This window comes from Microcaecilia unicolor, chromosome 1, assembly GCF_901765095.1.
Source record: "Microcaecilia unicolor chromosome 1, aMicUni1.1, whole genome shotgun sequence".
Lineage (NCBI taxonomy): Eukaryota > Metazoa > Chordata > Amphibia > Gymnophiona > Siphonopidae > Microcaecilia > Microcaecilia unicolor.
In genome coordinates, this window is record NC_044031.1 from 150,485,273 (window position 1) to 150,504,755 (window position 19,483).

The following is a 19,483-nucleotide window of genomic DNA, read 5'->3' on the forward strand; positions in this document are numbered from 1 at the left end:
TGGGTTCAGGGGATGCCTAATAGGAAACTGCCCACAGTTGGAAAGCCTAAACAGAAGTATATTATCCGAATTGGCCCAAAGAGGAAGTACTGCCTCTATTATTAAAGGCTTGGGAGAAGCCCAGTAAAAGTCCTAATAAAGATAATAATGAGGCAGGCCAACCGATAGGTTGAGGGCTAGAAGGAGCCTGGGCTTCCTTGAAAAGAACTCTCTAGAGGCAGAGAGGGGAGCAGCCTGGCAAGGACAGGTGTCTACAGTCATAGCTGTGTGACAGATCAGCTGCAACCCTGGGGCATGGACCCCTAAGCAAGAGCCAAAGTTTGGACAAAGTACTTACCTTTGATCCTGAAGTATTTGTTTTTCAACTGAGATGAACAACTGGGTGTGGAGGACAGGACTGAAAAGTCATGATGAGTTTTGTCCTGTCCAGGATGAGGAGACTGTTTAAATGAGTTCTTACTCAAAAGGGCTCAGTCTATTTGATATTTAATAAACACTTTAAATACAGAAATACCCCCCCCCCCCCCCAGCTTATTAGAGGAGAATATAGGAAGTTAGTTGAATAAGGCTTGAATGTAGCTAGACCCTAATCTGCATAAACCCAGGCCTCTAACAAGGAAGATGTTTTCTTAAGTACAAGAGCCAGGAGGTCCTGGAACCAACAGGCCTGGCTTATATTTCATAGAAGGAAAGGTATCCAATATGATTGCTGTGAAGTTGGCATATCTTAGACACTCACCCTGAGTGAATGGGCTACTAAGAATAAAGCTTACTAATGCAGAATGACATGAATGTACAACCTCTGGTCCCTTTTATTAGAGACAAAAGGTCCCTGGAACTGAAGGGTCAGTTGCTGAACCAATCCCCTGAACCAAAGACAGCAGACTCTCAAACTGCCACTTGACCTACTGAGGACCAGGGGCTTTGTAAAAGCCATAAAACAACAAAAGTACAACCCAGACCAATCCAGATGAATGAATTATGTCCGACTGCCAGCAAGAGGAAAACAGTTCAGTATGGACTTCATTTTCCTTATATTGCAAAATGGTGTGGTAGCTGTGTTAGTCCAGTTAGGTAATAAATAGAAATTAATTAAAACATAGAAAAGAAAATAAGAGGATACCTTTTTTGATTAGCTTTCAAAGGTAGCCCTTGTTCTTCAGATCGGAAATAAGCAAATGTTGAGAAATATCAGAATATATAAGTGGTCTTGTGTGATAAGGAAGGGTAAATTGGTTGTTAGCTGCAAATTTTCTCTCTTTGACTCCCTTCAGACCAGTCCAGAAGCTACTCATGATTCTTAGAATCAGTTTGTTTTCTATCTCCTGTAGTGTAAAGATTTTGATTTTGGCTAGTTCGTTATTCCTGGAGGACTTTATCTTTCTTTAGCAGTTATCTGTTGAGTGGTTCACTAGTTCCTAGGGTCCCCCCCCCCCCCTTCGAATTGCCTTCTGTTTGTTATGATAAATACTGACTGGGCTAGGGAACTGCATAGGGTTCTTAAGTGATGACATCATAACTCAATAGTTCTCAGTCTCCATCTCCTGGCAGGACAGGACAAACCCAAGCTTCTGGGCTGGTCTGGAGGGACTCATGGATAGACAATTAGTAAATAAGAACTAATTTACCCCTTTTGAAGGGGGAAGCTTCTTATTAGTTTAAAGTGTACCCAATTGAAACTCATTCTGAAAATAGTCTAGGAACCATAGACTAGCCTTTGCCTATTCTCTCTAAAGTGGTCACTGCTCAATTAAATGATTACATAATTTTTCCCCCCAAGAAATGGAGAATTTGCATGAATCTTTCCTCCCAATAATGGCCAATTTGTCTTTCACTCAAATTTCTCTATAGAAACTCTTGTGGGCTCATTTGTGGATGATCTGCACTATCCAATGGGTAAGGGTTACAGATTTACCTTGATTGATCAGCTATGTTCAGTGCAGTGAATTATGATAGTACGATGGACTCAGTGGCTTGTAATTAAGAGGAGATGCCCCTTGGATTGTCTATTAGGTCATATTCTTATTTAGACATGGTAGAGATTACACTTGTATTAGGTTTGGGACATTTTTGTTATTTATTTATTTATTTATTTACAGTATTGTTAGGTTATCCTTCATCAAAACAACACCAGGGCAGTGCACAGAACCAAACAATAAACAGTAAGTAACAAGGAAAATGTATATAGGTGTAAAAAGGTACCACAACAAGTAACGGAAACAGAGGGGAGCTGGCTGTAGAGGAATCTGTAATGCTTTCTACAAGGAGAGGTGAGTCCTTGTACTCGATGAGGGAAACCCCTCACCGGGCTGTCGGTCAAAACCCCGAGTTCCCCCTGTGTCTCCCACCTTTCCCCAGGGGTTGAGCCCGAGTACAGGTAGCCAACCAGCAGAGAGAACAAAGTTCAGCACAAAGTCCACAGGGTTAGACCAGGCAGCACAGAACAGAAGATCCAGGGACAGGCAGTGGTCAGTACCAAGCAGCAGACAATAGCAGATCCAGGAACTGGCAGAGGTTGGTACCAGACAGCGGTCAGTAGCAGGTCCAGGGACAGGCAGAGGTCGATACCAGGCAGCGGTCAACAGCAGATCCAGGGACAGGCAGAAGTCGATACCAGGCAGCGGTCAATAGCAGATCCAGGAACAGGCAGAGGTCAATACCAGGCAGTGGTCAATAGCAGATCCAGGGACAGGCAGAGGTCGATACCAGGCAGCGGTCAGCAGCAGATCCAAAAGCACTGCAACTAATCAGAGAACTGAGTAGAAGCCGAAGCACGGAAGGACTGAGGGCAGAGTCTTAAATAGTGTAGAAATGAGGCCCAAACTAGCACAGCTGAAATCAAGATGGCTGCCCCCATCGGTGACACCCTACGCCCAAATATGGGCTTCCTTCCTGAAGCTGCCCTACTCCAAGCTGGCTGCCAGAACTTAAGCTGCCCCCTACTAAGATGGCCGCCCAAACCTGGAACAAGCCCAAAACCACTAAGTCAATATGAGTCTTGAAAGTTTGTAAAAGAAATTGTTAAAAAGGTACAAAAACTTGCTTTTTCTCCCAGGCATTTGCTAATTATTTGTAGCTCTGAAGTCCTCGGTGGTTTTTCTCCCATGTGTTTCCTAATTATTTATAGACCTGTTAATTCCTGAGGTGCAGTGGAGTCTGTCATGTTCCCTGTCTATGCAGAGTATGGGCACCGGAGGATCGGACGGCCATCTTGTTGTCTCAGATCTTGCAACTTATTGGCTTTCAAAGGTAAATTGTGCCAAACAAATCTCATTGAATTCTTTGACTGGGTGACCAGAGTATTGAATCATGGAAGTGCTATAGAAGTAATCTACTTAGATTTCAGCAGCTTTTGACACGGTTCCCCACAGGAGGCTCTTGAATAAACTTGACAGGCTGAAGATAGGACCCGACGTGGTGAACTGGATTAGGAACTGGTTGACGGACAGACGTCAGAGGGTGGTGGTTAATGGAATTCGCTTGGATGAGTGAAAGGTGAGTAGTGGAGTGCCTCAGGGATCGGTGCTGGGGCCGATTCATTCAATATATTTGTGAGTGACATTGCCGAAGGGTTAGAAGGTAAAGTTTGCTTTTTTGTGGATGATACTAAGATTTGTAACAGACACCAAACATGAAAAAGGATCTGCAGAAGCTAGAAGAGTGGTCTAAGGTTTGGCAATTAAAATTCAATGCAAAGAAATGCAAAGTGATGCACTTAGGGAGTAGAAATCCACGGGAGACGTATGTGTTAGGCGGTGAGAGTATGATATGTACAGATGGGGAGAGGGATCTTGGGGTGATAGTATCTGAGGATCTGAAGGTGACGAAACAGTGTGACAAGGCGGTGGCCATAGCTAGAAGGTTGCTAGACTGTATAGAGAGAGGCATGACCAGCAGAAGAAAGGAGGTCTTGATACCCCTGTATAAGTCATTGGTGAGGCCCCACCTGGAGTATTGTGTTCAGTTTTGGAGGCCGTATCTTGCTAAGGATGTAAAAAGAATTGAAACCGTGCAAAGAAAAGCTACGAGAATTGTATGGGATTTGCGTTACAAGATGTATGAGGAGAGATTTGCTGACCTGAACATGTACAAAGTATACCCTGGAGGAAAGGAGAAACAGGGGTGATATGATACAGGCGTTCAAATATTTGAAAGGTATTAATCCGCAAACGAACCTTTTCAAAACTAATCGTGGTATAAAAATTTTAGTCATATGATTAATTGTACATCTGGGCTGGATAGCTTGCTACAAGTAAATTCCTATTGCATGGAAATTTTTTAAACCTGCTGAATATAATGGAAAGTTGCATACACACACTTCCTTCCCACAGCACTTTGTTCCCCCTCCCTTCCATACAGGTACATCTTTCTCCTCTCCTGCTTCATCCTTCCCCTGTACATACACCCAAGTGCCTCCCCTTCTGCTATAAAACCTGTTACCCCTGACATATAGACACCAATTTCTCTCCTTTCCTGCTGCTGATCCCCCCCCCCCCCACACACACACACACACACACACACACACATTTATCTGGCTTTTCTTAGGGACTCCGGCAGTGATTCCCACATGCTACTTGCATCTGACACTGATGTCTTCTCTCCGCTACATTATGGCAAGGTGAAATAGAATAGGCAGGGGAGAGAAAGCAATGCTGGACAACAGGCTAGAGTTTAACATCTTGATCATGATTAAAAAATTTAATCGTAGTTAAAATTAAAAAAAATATTTATCCCATTAATAGTGCACTAAATGCTTACCCCTACGTCCAACCACAAATCAGTATGATGTCATTCTAGGACAAGTGGAAAATGAATAGAGGGAAATAAGGAGAGGAAGAACATGGACTCAAGCAGTAAGAGTATGGCATGCCTCTGTTTTGCAGTATATTCCTACAATAAAAATACTGGATGACAGGTAAAAACAGTATTGATCCCAAAATAGTTTGACCCATTCCAGAATCCAGGGACTTCTGCCAATGTGGTGTTCATATGAACTTCTGTTTAGGAAAACCCTCAAGCCTTCCATGCCTTAAGCAAACAAACTGTTCAGTAAGACAAATGGAAGACATGCTACAGCTGTGTAATCCACTTTGTAATGCTATAATAAAGGGCCAGGTCTATCTTTTGTTAATTGCTTTATTACTGAAGTCACACTATTTTTCCATAGCCTTCAACACTCTTTCTGGTGCTAATGCTCCCTGAGATTTCAAGTTCGGCAGACAGGGATTATGAATCCGTGATTATGATTACGGTGTTTTATTTTATTTGTCTATTTTTCAGTATGTGATTATCAACTCTAATACAAACTGAACAAGACTGAAAAGGTAGACTCCATCTTGGACTAAAGAGAAAAGTTATAAATGTGCCCTTTTTAAGATCTGCTTTGCAGATGGAGAGTCTTTCCATAATATGTTTTGCTAAAAAAAAAAAGCCACATATACACACACAAAAGTGAGACTGTGACATTGTCGAGTTGTTTTAATTTTGATGAACTGGGTTAAATTAAGCAATAAGTAATAAAATACAACCTGTAAATGTTTAGTTTAGATTCAGTTTGATGATCTGCTTAAAAATTTCTGGCCCGATATTAAAAAAAAACTGAGATCCTAAATTTATATTCCCAAGTTCACATCATATTTTCAGCCAAATTTATGAGCATAACTTTTCAGCTGAAACTTCATCTTAATTTAGGATCTTAAAAGTTATTGTGACCTCACCTTCAAGGATAAAAGTATATCCTACTGTACCCCAGGTGTTTACCTCTGATATACTCCATCAAAACGGAGGTAAAGGTCCAAATATTGTCACTAGCCTCGCCTTCCTATTTCTAAAATAGGAGGGGAATAAATCTAAAATAGGAGGGGAATAAATCTAAAATAAGTAACTCAGTCAGGGAGATATTTTACCTTTAAAGTTAAATAAATTTATTTAAAATTATTAATTTAACATAAAATTTCTACTATGTTTGACAATGTATTTCTTTCCTTCATAGGCAAACAAACCATAACAGTTCTGAACATAATATGAATTTATCAGGTAAGTATCAATTTTGAGATCAACAAGATTCTATAACTAAACATACATTTAACATCAATAAGTTATTTTTAAATTCCTCTAGTTTATAAGAATTGATTCTTTGTTTTTATTTCTTTTTAAGGTTCTTCATTAAAGGAGCAGGTAAGTATAATATATATGTTTTTGTTTTAGTCCCCCCTAGTTAGTCTCTTGTGAGTCTGTTCTCTATGTACTTGTATAGTGTGATAAACCACAGTGTCTGCCCTTACTTGAAGAGGCCGCCAGAGGGCGCTCTCCCATGGAAACTGGGAGCTCCGGGGATTTAGCTGAGTATTGGCATGTATGGGCCAGTAGGGGGAGCTCCAGAGATAGCTGGGGGAGTGAGACAAGACTTCTAGGCCAGATCTTTCTGGAACCAGAGGGGCGAGGTCTCAAGAGGTGGGGGAGGTTTATTGGACACTCATAAATAGCTTCCTCTCAGCAAAGGAGGGAGTTTTGCCCGAGGGAGAGGAGATGGGAGCCTAGAGGCCGGAACTATGTGTCCCAGGGCTGAGGAGGAAGGACTATGTGTCCGAGGAGAGGAAGCTGTGCTATCTTCCAGAGAAGGGTGACCCGGGGGCCCCACCAGAAGAACTGGTAAGGTGGGTCGGTTACCAGGAGATACAGCGGGGAGGCCGGGCCAGGACTGCCGGTTAATGAAGAGGTCACCCTGAGGGAAAGGGGATGACCAAACATAGAGGCCCGAGTCAACGGAGACACAGAGAAGTCTGGTTTCAAGGTGGTTCCCTGAAGCCGAGGGCTGGTGAGGCTGGGCAGGAGCCACTATAGGGCCGCTGCACACCAGAGAGCACCCCTGTGGGCTTACAATAGATGTATTAAGTAACTTAGCTATTTCTTCCAGCTTTCTCGTATTTCTTCGGATCTTCACCTTTCTTTTATCGTTGGGTACCTTATGCGTGATGATGACAGGAACCAGGAACCAGGTCCAGGGTACCTACTATTCTGAACTTTAAAAACTAAAAAAATAAAACCTAAACCCTAACTAATTCAGAAATTCAAGTAATCTTGTTATATGACTCTTGAATTACTTACCTGTCTAGCTTTCCCCTACTGAGATTGGTATACAATTCAGAGACTTTAAAGTCTACTCCAACAGAACAGCCCACAGCTGCTCTAAAGTCCACTGTATTTTTAAATCAATTTAATTACTTTTTCTTTTCAAAGTATTTTATTCTAAGGTTCAGCGGAAGTTTTCCAATTAATAATTTATCACAGAACCCACTTCAGAATAACAGACTTAAGATGTGCACAGCAGAAAACACATTTGTCATAAGTACTCAGTGTGTGACATTTTTAGCTAAACAAGCCTCATCAGTTTATCAAATTATTAATAATATTGTTTGATATATCAAATTATTTTATTATTAAAACAGCAGCTTTTCCAAACAGCTCTCAGCCACAACTCTATAAGCCTTAAAAGATGCGGAAGGCTTTTAAAATTAATTAATTAATTCAGTCACACATCTCAACATACAATAAATTCCTAAAATTCACTTAATGTTTTAAAACAGACTTTTCCTCACAGCTGATCAGAGACCGTCAACACAGGTCTATTCAGCATCAAACCTACCTCCCTCCCAACTGCCTAACACACAGTTATTATTATTATTATTTATTGCATTTGTATCCCACATTTTCCCACCTCTTTGCAGGGTCAATGTGGCTTACAATACATCATGAATATTGGAAATATATAATAGAATATATATTTAGTTTTATGGAAGGATTTTGGGCAACATGATAGTGATAAAGCATCGTAAAAGGATGATACAAAGGATAGTAAAAGAGCATGATATAAAGGATTTGGGTTACATGATAATGAATAAGCATGATATAAAGGCAAATATTATAAGGCAATACTGGATGCATGTGGAGGAGTTCACATTTGTTGATCTTTGTTGTATACCTTATTAAAGAGATGTCTCTTCAGTAGTTTGTGGAAGTTGGTATTAACAAGGAGGTTTAATAAGTCAGGAACAAGCATGATGTCAAAAAGCTGAAGCCAGTTTTCCCCAGCAGCCACCATATAGGTATAGCTAAAAAAGACCCATCAAACTCCCCAACCCCCCCCCCCCCCAACTCCTTTCCTAACAGAAAGAATGCAAAACGAAGGAGGTTTAATAAAACAATATAAACCTTAAAGGTTTGCTAATGTTTTTCAATAGCGTCTGCAAATGCTGTGGGTCACTCAATAAAGCGGCAAGCTTCAGCCCACATAATGGGCCAGAAAGACTCTTTTACTATGTCATAACATGACACGAGCCCAGCATGAGCCCCTGCACTAACATACAGTCCACTAAACAGCTTCAAAACACCGCCAACGTTCTGAAGCTGACTACGTGGACATAAGCCTTGAGGCATTCGTGCTTTTGTCTCCCACTTCCAAATGCGTCACCAACGACAATGCCCAATCACAATATAGCAGCGTTCAGAACGTTGGAGGCACAGTTTCAGGCTTTCACCATGCCCCCCCCCCCCCCCCCCCGCCCCGAGGTCGCCGCCCCTCCATCTGGCTCATGCTGTCAGCTGTCAATCCCTCCTTGAGGCACCCCTGCAGCGCATGCCAGATAACCGCACGCCCACCTGCAGCCCACTTGCTTTTCGGGTAACCACCCTAGCAGCCTCAGGTAATTTTATTTTAACCCCTAGGGGTTACATTATGCTCATTAAATTAAGCCTGCCATTCATTTGCCTAGATTTATAAGCCTAATATATGAGGCTAATGATGAAAATCAGTGCTAAGCCCCTAACTTATTTTCCCTGCCCTAAATCTGCCCCTGTCATCCACTTTTTCATGCTCCTAAATTTAAGAGTTCAGTGAAATTCTGAGTAAAAATTTATGCACTGAGCTCTAGTAAATTTTCAAAGAGGCCAATTTATGAGCATAACTCTCAAAGGGCCCTGTTTACTAAGCCACTCTGTAGGTGCGCACGCTAAAAAATTAGCACGCGCTGATAGAGACACCCATAAGAATATAATGGGTCTCTCTATCGTTAGTGCGTGCTAATTTTTAGCACACACTAGAAAGTGTGCACGCCGACAGAACAGCTTAGTAAACAGAGCCCAAAGTTAGGAGAATAAATCCTTTGACTATTGGCCCTTCCTCTCTATTGCATGGTCGAATGTCACAAACAAGGAAAAATTATGTTCTTACCTGATAATTTTCTTTCCTTTAATCATACCAGACCAGTCCAGACTAATGGGTTGTATCCATCTACCAGCGGAAGGAGACAGAGAAAATAGTTCCAAGTGAACTGCCCCTTAAGGGTATCGTGCAGCCTGGAATGTTCAGTATTTCGAATAGCCAAGCAATGGTGCTCTGAAGTCTAGAAGAAAACACAGTTAATACAAACAGGCAAACTCTTGGAGCCAATATGCAGAACCTCACTGTTCCTGCTCGGCTGAAGGCAACTGCAACCTCCCAGTAAACGGGAGGGAATGGTCCATACTGAGCTTGCCCAAACACATAGAGATCTACCCCTGAATACGAGGAATGAACTCCGTGATCCCAAGTAACAGGAGTCATACAGAGCTGGCACAACAAGTGGAAGGAGATTGAATAGAGAAGATGAAGTAGGCAGTGCTGTAAGACATCCCACCGTATTGAAGCGTTATGGAACAGCCAGGGATACCTAAACGAAACAACACCCTGACAGACATTAGCCAGGGAGGGCATCTGGACTGGTCTGGTATGATTAAAGGAAAGGAAATTATCAGGTAAGAACATAATTTTTCCTTCCTTGTCATCTCTACCAGACCAGTCCAGACTAATGGGATGTAGCAAAGCAGTTTCCCAAAGAGGGGGGGGGGGGGGGGGGGGGGAAAGAAGAATGCAGAAGGTTGAAAAATCAACAAAGCTATACACACAGCAAAAACTGATCAGCAGAAAAGGATCTGAATATCTGAACCACCAGGCTACCAAAATGGAACAGTTAGACACTAGAAAAGGAAATGAAGCTGTAGGACGTAAAACAAACGTCCTGAGCAAAAGATAAACTATGTACCCCAAGAGTAGCAAAAGAAGCAGCAAAGATACTCATGCCAAAGGCCCCCCCTTGGAAGGGAGGCAACAGTCGTATCCGAGCAACAAGGAGAAGAACTGTCTCTCCTAGACCAGGATCCACTTCTCTGAACTCTGGCAGGACAAAGGCTAACTCCCAAACCTGCTGGTCTGCCTTGAGTACAAGATGATCGGAGGAAGCAACCCTAACAAGTACTAGGAGAACGCAACCCCAAACAGTGTGCCACACTTCATAGAAGGAAGCAAGGCCCAGGAACCACCCAGACCCGTGCCTAGTGAAAGAATCAAACGCCACAGAAGAAGAAGAGACTCCAGAGAACCAACTAAGTGGAGCACTAGTCTCTCCAGGAGAACCATGAAGAAAAGGGCAGCAGTATACCAAGGTACAACTGTAGAAAGAGAGTACTCCTAAACCAGCTCGCTCTGGACTTAGGGATGAAAGAACAGAGCCAAGAGAACAAAAGGAGACAAAGACCCCCAAGGTGCCAAGAAGACACAAAAGGAACAAAGACAAATTCAAACTCCAGCAATGGAGAAGCTTCTTGCCAACCACCAAGAGGCTACGGCAAGAAAAGATGCCACAGGAATGACAGCTAACAGGAGACAAGGCAGCCTTGTCCAGCAATCTAACTGCGGTAAGCCACAGCTGCCGAGAAGTTACTATATCCAACCCGCAGAAAAGAGCTGGGGTTGACCGACAAGGTGAAAACAGTGCCCAACAGGCAAAGGAAAATATGCTCCACAGTCAGAGACTGAACTGTGCTCAAGGGACAGAAACGAAGCTGAGCTCATCAGGCAAAGTAGGATCCATGCTCAACGAGAACAAACGGATTTGCACTTCAAAGCACACAAACTGAGCCATGCGCCACGGGCAAAGAAGGAGTTGCGCACCTCTGGCAAAGATAGAAATGCACTGAACAAGCAGAAAAGAAGCTGAGAGTAACAGACAGAGGATGAGCAGTGCTCCACTGAAAGAGCTGGATGTTAGAGGTACCTGCAAAACTGAAGCTGTGGTAGCGATGGAACCGTGTATAAAACGCAGACAAGGAGCTGTTTTCCACACGCAAACAAGGAGCTGCGCTCCAGACACCTGAAAGGAGTTATGCATTCTACACAGACATGAATCTGTCCTGGAACTGCACCCAATCTGCAGAAAAGAGTTATGCTAAACACACAGAGCTGCAGCTACACTCAACAGGGGGGTGGGAGCTGCGCACTGCACGCAGACAGGGAGCTGCATTCCATACGCAGAGAGAGAGAGAGCTGCATGCCACACACAGACAAGGAGCTGCGTTCCACAGGCAGACACAGGACTGCACCCCACACTGAGACCTACAGAGAAAGAACTACACTCAACATGCGACAATGGAGCTGCGTTCAACATGCAGAGATTAAAGGTTGCAGAATATGCAGCGAAGGAACTTCACTCAACATGCCATGATAGAGCTGTCCTCTACATACAACGATGGAGCTAAAGCTAACCTGGAACTGTGGAGCAGCGCTCAACATGCAGCGATGGAGCAGCGCTCAACATGCAGCGATGGAGCTGTGCTCAACAAGCAAAATGCACAGATGGAGCCCCAGGGAACAGCCAGAGAAGAAGGTGCTGTCAGGAGGCCAACAAGAAAGGAGCACAACTTGTGCAGATGCAGACCTGGTGCTGCATTCTCCTGGCCCAGAGGGACTAAAACTACAAGAAGAGAAGGCCCCATGCCCCAAGAGACACTCTCAACCCCCAAGTAGTCTCTGAGCCACGACTACCCTCCTGGGTAACTGAGACGGAGCAGCAATCAACGCAGAGAAAGAACTCCTGCCAAGAGGGAGGTAAGAACCACAGATCTGGAATCCTCAGACCATAGGGAGCACAATGCAGCCGTAAGGCAGTGAGCAAGAAACAAAGGAAGGAACAAAGAGGAAGCTGGCCACTAACACCAAACCGAGGAAAAACCAGCTAAGGGATAGTCAAACTCCAGACCCTGAACACAGCCACTTCCCTGCAGAAAAGTAGAGAAAAGCGCAGAGCTAAGAGGTGATAATCCAGATGCACAGCAATAGATCTGTTCAGCAGAAAAGAACTGCTTACACAAAAAGGAAGGAGTGCCAGGATAGAGGCGCTTGAAAATAGAAAAGGCAAAATCCACCTGTGCCAGGCTAAAATTCCCGCCCGAAAGCAAGGGAAATCAAGGAACAGCTGTGGCAAACTAGTCCTAAAAAGGCACATTCCCGTAAAGAGACACTGAAGTGAGTCCAAGCAAAAGACTAGCAAGAATGGCGCTCCTGAGGGTACTCAGAAGAGGGATATGAGCTAGCAGTTGCACACCAAGGACAACTCAGACCCCCGCCACTGCAGACAAACCAGAGCAGACAGGAGGGATCCGCAGGGACTAGAGAACCAGAACCTACCTAACGAAGGAAAAACTGCTGCCAAAACAAGAATCAAAGCAACTGGTACCAGCTCAGAAGAGTCCAAGATCAGAATCAGATGCCAGCCAGCGAAATTCAAAGAAACTTCACAAGCAGCCCCCCTAGAATACATTGCCAAAGGCAGGATAATAAATCAGGTAACAGGCAAGAGAAAGAAGGAAAAACAAAGTTTCCTTTTTTTCTTTTAAACAACCTCCTTCACTAGTGACAGGAATAAATAAAGATTTACCTCAGAGGCAGAAAAGGAGGGAAAAACAAAGTTTCCTTTTTTTTTTTTAAACAACCTTCTTCACTAGTTACAGGAATAAATAAAGGCTTACCTCAGAGGCAGAAATTCAGATATACCTACCACCAGCCAGGGGAGGGGGGGGGGGGGGAAACCAGGGTCACTGGATATCACCCTAGCTGGCAGATGAACTCAGGACCACTGAGTATCATCTAAAACTAGCCCCAACACGGCTACCAGCACACCCCTGGCTCCATTGTCACCAGAAGAATCTGGGACAGGAGCTACCAGAAAGCAATCCAGAGCAGCTGCACGATCCGTCCACCATCCACTAGGACCATCCACCTTCCGCTGGTAGATGGACACAACCCATTAGTCTGGACTGGTCTGGTATAGATTACAAGGAAAGTGTTTTTGTAAAAGGAGTCCAACTGTGAAATAATTTAGGGGCCAATTTACTAAACGGTATTAAGCCCTAATGTGAGGTTAGCAGCACACCAAAAAAGGCTTACTGCAAAACGTGTTAAGGCATTTTACAGTAACTTGCACTAATCACGCAATATATTTTTGTTAATTTCTGGGAAGGGGTGTAATACGGACAGGGAATGGGTATGGATGCATTATGAAATATATAAGATGCTTTCTAAATTGTTGTCAGCCATTTAAGGCAATTCTTGACTGAAATGCAAGAGAGCATAGAAAATTATCATTCCCAGTAGGAAAAAAAAAATATATATATATATATTAGACAACCATATCATATAATAATCAATCTTTATTCAAAAACTTTTCATTTAATATATATCACAATGTTATTCATCACTCATTAAAAAATATACAACCCAACACTCTTCCATACATTCTTAAACATCACACTCATGCATGGAAGAGTGTTGGGTTGTATATTTTTTAATGAGTGATGAATAACATTGTGATATATTAAATGAAAAGTTTTGAATAAAGATTGATAATTATATGCTATGGTTGTTTATGTAATTGTAGATTAAGATAATTGCAACCAATTGAAGAAAGTTAGCCTAGTACTGGATTATTAAATATAATTAGCAGTACTTGACAATATACCTCATCAAAAACAGTTTGAACCATGTTACAAATGTCAATAAAATATCACAAAAACCCTCCACCTCAACCACTTCCCCAACCCATCCCATCCAATCTACTTAACTCCCATCATCTTTATTGCATTCAACTTGACTACCCCACTCAGCCCCATCAACTAAAAATCCAATTAAAAGTCCATTCTTGAATTCCATATAATGTTGTTCAAAAAGAAGAAAAACTAACAATCTAATTTAAAAACCAGGCTTTCACCTTTTTCATGCATGCCAAGTAAAGCGAATGCTACATACCTGTAGAAGGTATTCTCCGAGGACAGCAGGCTGATTGTTCTCACTGATGGGTGACGTCCACGGCAGCCCCTCCAATCGGAAACTTCACTAGCAAAGTCCTTTGCTAGCCCTCGCGCGCCCGAGCGCACCGCGCATGCGCGGCCGTCTTCCCGCCCAAAACCGGCTCGAGCCGGCCAGTCCAGTATGTAGCAAGACAATACACTTCAAGGGAAGACACAACTCCAAAGGGGAGGCGGGCGGGTTTGTGAGAACAATCAGCCTGCTGTCCTCGGAGAATACCTTCTACAGGTATGTAGCATTCGCTTTCTCCGAGGACAAGCAGGCTGCTTGTTCTCACTGATGGGGTATCCCTAGCCCCCAGGCTCACTCAAAACAACAACCATGGTCAATTGGGCCTCGCAACGGCGAGGACATAACTGAGATTGACCTAAAAAATTTACCAACTAACTGAGAGTGCAGCCTGGAACAGAACAAACAGGGCCCTCGGGGGGTGGAGTTGGATCCTAAAGCCCAAACAGGTTCTGAAGAACTGACTGCCCGAACCGACTGTCGCGTCGGGTATCCTGCTGCAGGCAGTAATGAGATGTGAATGTGTGGACAGATGACCACGTCGCAGCTTTGCAAATTTCTTCAATGGAGGCTGACTTCAAGTGGGCTACCGACGCAGCCATGGCTCTAACATTATGAGCCGTGACATGACCCTCAAGAGCCAGCCCCGCCTGGGCGTAAGTGAAGGAAATGCAATCTGCTAGCCAATTGGATATGGTGCGTTTCCCTACAGCCACTCCCCTCCTATTGGGGTCAAAAGAAACAAACAATTGGGCGGACTGTCTGGTGGGCTGTGTCCGCTCCAGGTAGAAGGCCAATGCTCTCTTGCAGTCCAATGTGTGCAGCTGACGTTCAGCAGGGCAGGAATGAGGACGGGGAAAGAATGTTGGCAAGACAATTGACTGGTTCAGATGGAACTCCGACACGACCTTTGGCAGAAACTTAGGGTGAGTGCGGAGGACTACTCTGTTGTGATGAAATTTGGTGTAAGGGGCCTGGGCTACCAGGGCCTGAAGCTCACTGACTCTACGAGCCGAAGTAACTGCCACCAAGAAAATGACCTTCCAGGTCAAGTACTTCGGATGGCAGGAATTCAGTGGCTCAAAAGGAGGTTTCATCAGCTGGGTGAGAACGACATTGAGATCCCATGACACTGTAGGAGGCTTGACAGGGGGCTTTGACAAAAGCAAACCTCTCATGAAGCGAACAACTAAAGGCTGTCCTGAGATCGGCTTACCTTCCACTTGGTAATGGTATGCACTGATTGCACTAAGGTGAACCCTTACGGAGTTGGTCTTCAGACCAGACTCAGACAAGTGCAGAAGGTATTCAAGCAGGGTCTGTGTAGGACAAGAGCGAGGATCTAGGGCCTTGCTGTCACACCAGACGGCAAACCTCCTCCAATGAAAGAAGTAACTTCTCTTAGTGGAGTCTTTCCTGGAAGCAAGCAAGATGCGGGAGACACCCTCTGGCAGACCCAAAGAGGCAAAGTCTACGCCCTCAACATCCAGGCCGTGAGAGCCAGGGACCGGAGGTTGGGATGCAGAAGAGCCCCGACGTCCTGCGTGATGAGGGTCGGAAAACACTCCAATCTCCACGGTTCTTCGGAGGATAACTCCAGAAGAAGAGGGAACCAGATCTGACGCGGCCAAAAGGGAGCAATCAGAATCATGGTGCCTCGGTCTTGCTTGAGTTTCAACAAAGTCTTCCCCACCAGAGGTATGGGAGGATAAGCATACAGCAGACCTTCCCCCCAATCCAGGAGGAAGGCATCCGACGCCAGTCTGCCGTGGGCCTGAAGCCTGGAACAGAACTGAGGGACCTTGTGGTTCACTTGAGATGCGAAGAGATCCACCAGGGGGGTGCCCCACGCCTGGAAGATCTGTCGCACCACACGGGAATTGAGCGACCACTCGTGAGGTTGCATAATCCTGCTCAACCTGTCGGCCAGACTGTTGTTTACGCCTGCCAGATATGTGGCTTGGAGCACCATGCCCTGACGGCGAGCCCAGAGCCACATGCTGACGGCTTCCTGACACAGGGGGCGAGATCCGGTGCCCCCCTGCTTGTTGACATAGTACATGGCAACCTGATTGTCTGTCTGAATTTGGATAATTTGGTGGGACAGCCGATCTCTGAAAGCCTTCAGAGCGTTCCAGATCGCTCGCAACTCCAGAAGATTGATCTGTAGATCGCGTTCTTGGAGGGACCAACTTCCTTGGGTGTGAAGCCCATCGACATGAGCTCCCCATCCCAGGAGAGACGCATCCGTGGTCAGCACTTTTTGTGGCTGAGGAATTTGGAAGGGACGTCCCAGAGTCAAATTGGAGCAAATCGTCCACCAAAACAGGGATTCGAGAAAACTCGTGGACAGGTGGATCACGTCCTCTAGACCCCCAGCGGCCTGATACCACTGGGAGGCTAGGGTCCATTGAGCAGATCTCATGTGAAGGCGGGCCATGGGAGTCACATGAACTGTGGAGGCCATGTGGCCCAGCAATCTCAACATCTGCCGAGCTGTGATCTGCTGGGATGCTCGCACCCGCGAGACGAGGGACAACAAGTTGTTGGCTCTCGTCTCTGGGAGATAGGCGCGAGCCGTCCGAGAATCCAGCAGGGCTCCGATGAATTCGAGTTTCTGCACTGGGAGAAGATGGGACTTTGGGTAATTTATCACAAACCCCAGTAGCTCCAGGAGGCGAATAGTCATCTGCATGGACTGCAGGGCTCCTGCCTCGGATGTGTTCTTCACCAGCCAATCGTCGAGATATGGGAACACGTGCACCCCCAGCCTGCGAAGCGCCGCTGCTACCACAGCTAGGCACTTTGTGAACACCCTGGGTGCAGAGGCGAGCCCAAAGGGTAGCACACAGTACTGGAAGTGGCGTGTGCCCAGCTGAAATCGCAGATACTGTCTGTGAGCTGGCAGTATCTGGATGTGTGTATAGGCATCCTTCAAGTCCAGAGAGCATAGCCAATCGTTTTGCTGAATCATGGGGAGAAGGGTGCCCAGGGAAAGCATCCTGAACTTTTCTTTTACGAGATACTTGTTCAGGGCCCTTAGGTCTAGGATGGGACGCATCCCCCCTGTTTTCTTTTCCACAAGGAAGTACCTGGAATAGAATCCCAGCCCTTCTTGCCCGGATGGCACGGGCTCGACCGCATTGGCGCTGAGAAGGGCGGAGAGTTCCTCTGCAAGTACCTGCTTGTGCTGGAAGCTGTAAGACTGAGCTCCCGGTGGACAATTTGGAGGTTTTGAGGCCAAATTGAGGGTGTATCCTTGCCGGACTATTTGGAGAACCCACTGATCGGAGGTTATGAGAGGCCACCTTTGGTGAAAAGCTTTCAACCTCCCCCCGACTGGCAGGTCGCCCGGCACTGACACTTGGATGTCGGCTATGCTCTGCTGGAGCCAGTCAAAAGCTCGCCCCTTGCTTTTGCTGGGGAGCCGCGGGGCCTTGCTGAGGCGCACGCTGCTGACGAGAGCGAGCGCGCTGGGGCTTAGCCTGGGCCGCAGGCTGTCGGGAAGGAGGATTGTACCTACGCTTGCCAGAAGTATAGGGAACAGTCTTCCTTCCCCCGAAAAATCGTCTACCTGTAGAGGTAGAAGCTGAAGGCTGCCGGCGGGCGAATTTGTCGAATGCGGTGTCCCGCTGGTGGAGAGACTCTACCACCTGTTCGACTTTTTCGCCAAAAATGTTATCCGCACGGCAAGGCGAGTCCGCAATCCGCTGCTGGATTCTATTCTCCAGGTCGGCGGCACGCAGCCATGAGAGCCTGCGCATCACCACACCTTGAGCAGCGGCCCTGGACGCAACATCAAAAGTGTCATAAACTCCTCTGGCCAGGAATTTTCTGCACGCCTTCAGCTGCCTGACCACCTCCTGAAAAGGCTTGGCTTGCTCAGGGGGAAGAGCATCAACCAAGCCCGCCAACTGCCGCACATTGTTCCGCATGTGGATGCTCGTGTAGAGCTGGTAAGACTGGATCTTGGACACGAGCATAGAGGAATGGTAGGCCTTCCTCCCAAAGGAGTCTAAGGTTCTAGAGTCTTTGCCCGGGGGCGCCGAAGCATGCTCTCTAGAACTCTTAGCCTTCTTTAGGGCCAGATCCACAACTCCAGAGTCGTGAGGCAACTGGGTGCGCATCAGCTCTGGGTCCCCATGGATCCGGTACTGGGACTCGATCTTCTTGGGGATGTGGGGATTACTTAGAGGTTTCGTCCAGTTCGCAAGCAATGTCTTTTTTAGGACATGATGCAAGGGAACAGTGGACGCTTCCTTAGGTGGAGAAGGATAGTCCAGGAGCTCAAACATTTCAGCCCTGGGCTCGTCCTCCACAACCACCGGGAAGGGGATGGCCGTAGACATCTCCCGGACAAAGGAAGCAAAAGACAGACTCTCAGGAGGAGAAAGCTGTCTTTCAGGAGAGGGAGTGGGATCAGAAGGAAGACCCTCAGACTCCTCGTCAGAGAAATATCTGGGATCTTCTTCTTCTTCCCACGAGGCCTCACCCTCGGTGTCAGACACAAGTTCACGGACCTGCGTCTGCAACCGGGCCCGGCTCGACTCCATGGAGCCACGTCCACGATGGGGGCGTCGAGAGGTAGACTCCCTCGCCCGCATCGGCGAAGCTCCCTCCGCCGACGTAGTCGGGGAGCCCTCCTGGGAGGTGGCCGCAGTCGGCACCGCACGCGGTACCGACGTCGGGGACCTCACCCCGGGCGATGGGCCAGCCGGCGCCACGCTCGACGGTACCGGAGGCGCAAGCACCGCCGGTACCGGAGGGGTAGGGCGCAACAGCTCCCCCAGAATCTCTGGGAGAACGGCCCGGAGGCTCTCGTTCAGAGCGGCTGCAGAGAAAGGCATGGAGGTCGATGCAGGCGTCGACGTCAGTACCTGTTCCGGGCGTGGAGGCTGTTCCGGGCTGTCCAGAGCGGAGCGCATCGACACCTCCTGAACAGAGGGTGAGCGGTCCTCTCGGTGCCGATGCCTGCTGGGTGCCGACTCCCTCGGCGACCCAGAGCTCTCGGTGCCGACGCGGGGAGGGGACCGGTGTCGATGCTTCTTCGACTTCTTCCGAAGCATGTCACCGGAGCTCCCCGGCACCGACGAGGAGGACGTCGAATCCACCCGTCGCTTCCTCGGGGCCGAGACCAAAGAGGGTCGATCTCGGGGGGGCTGTACCGCAGGAGCCCTCAGGGTAGGAGGAGACCCACCCGAGGGCTCACCGCCACCAGCAGGGGAATGGACAGCCCTCACCTGCACTCCACCCGATGCACCACCGTCCGACGACATCAGCAGACGAGGTCCTGGTACC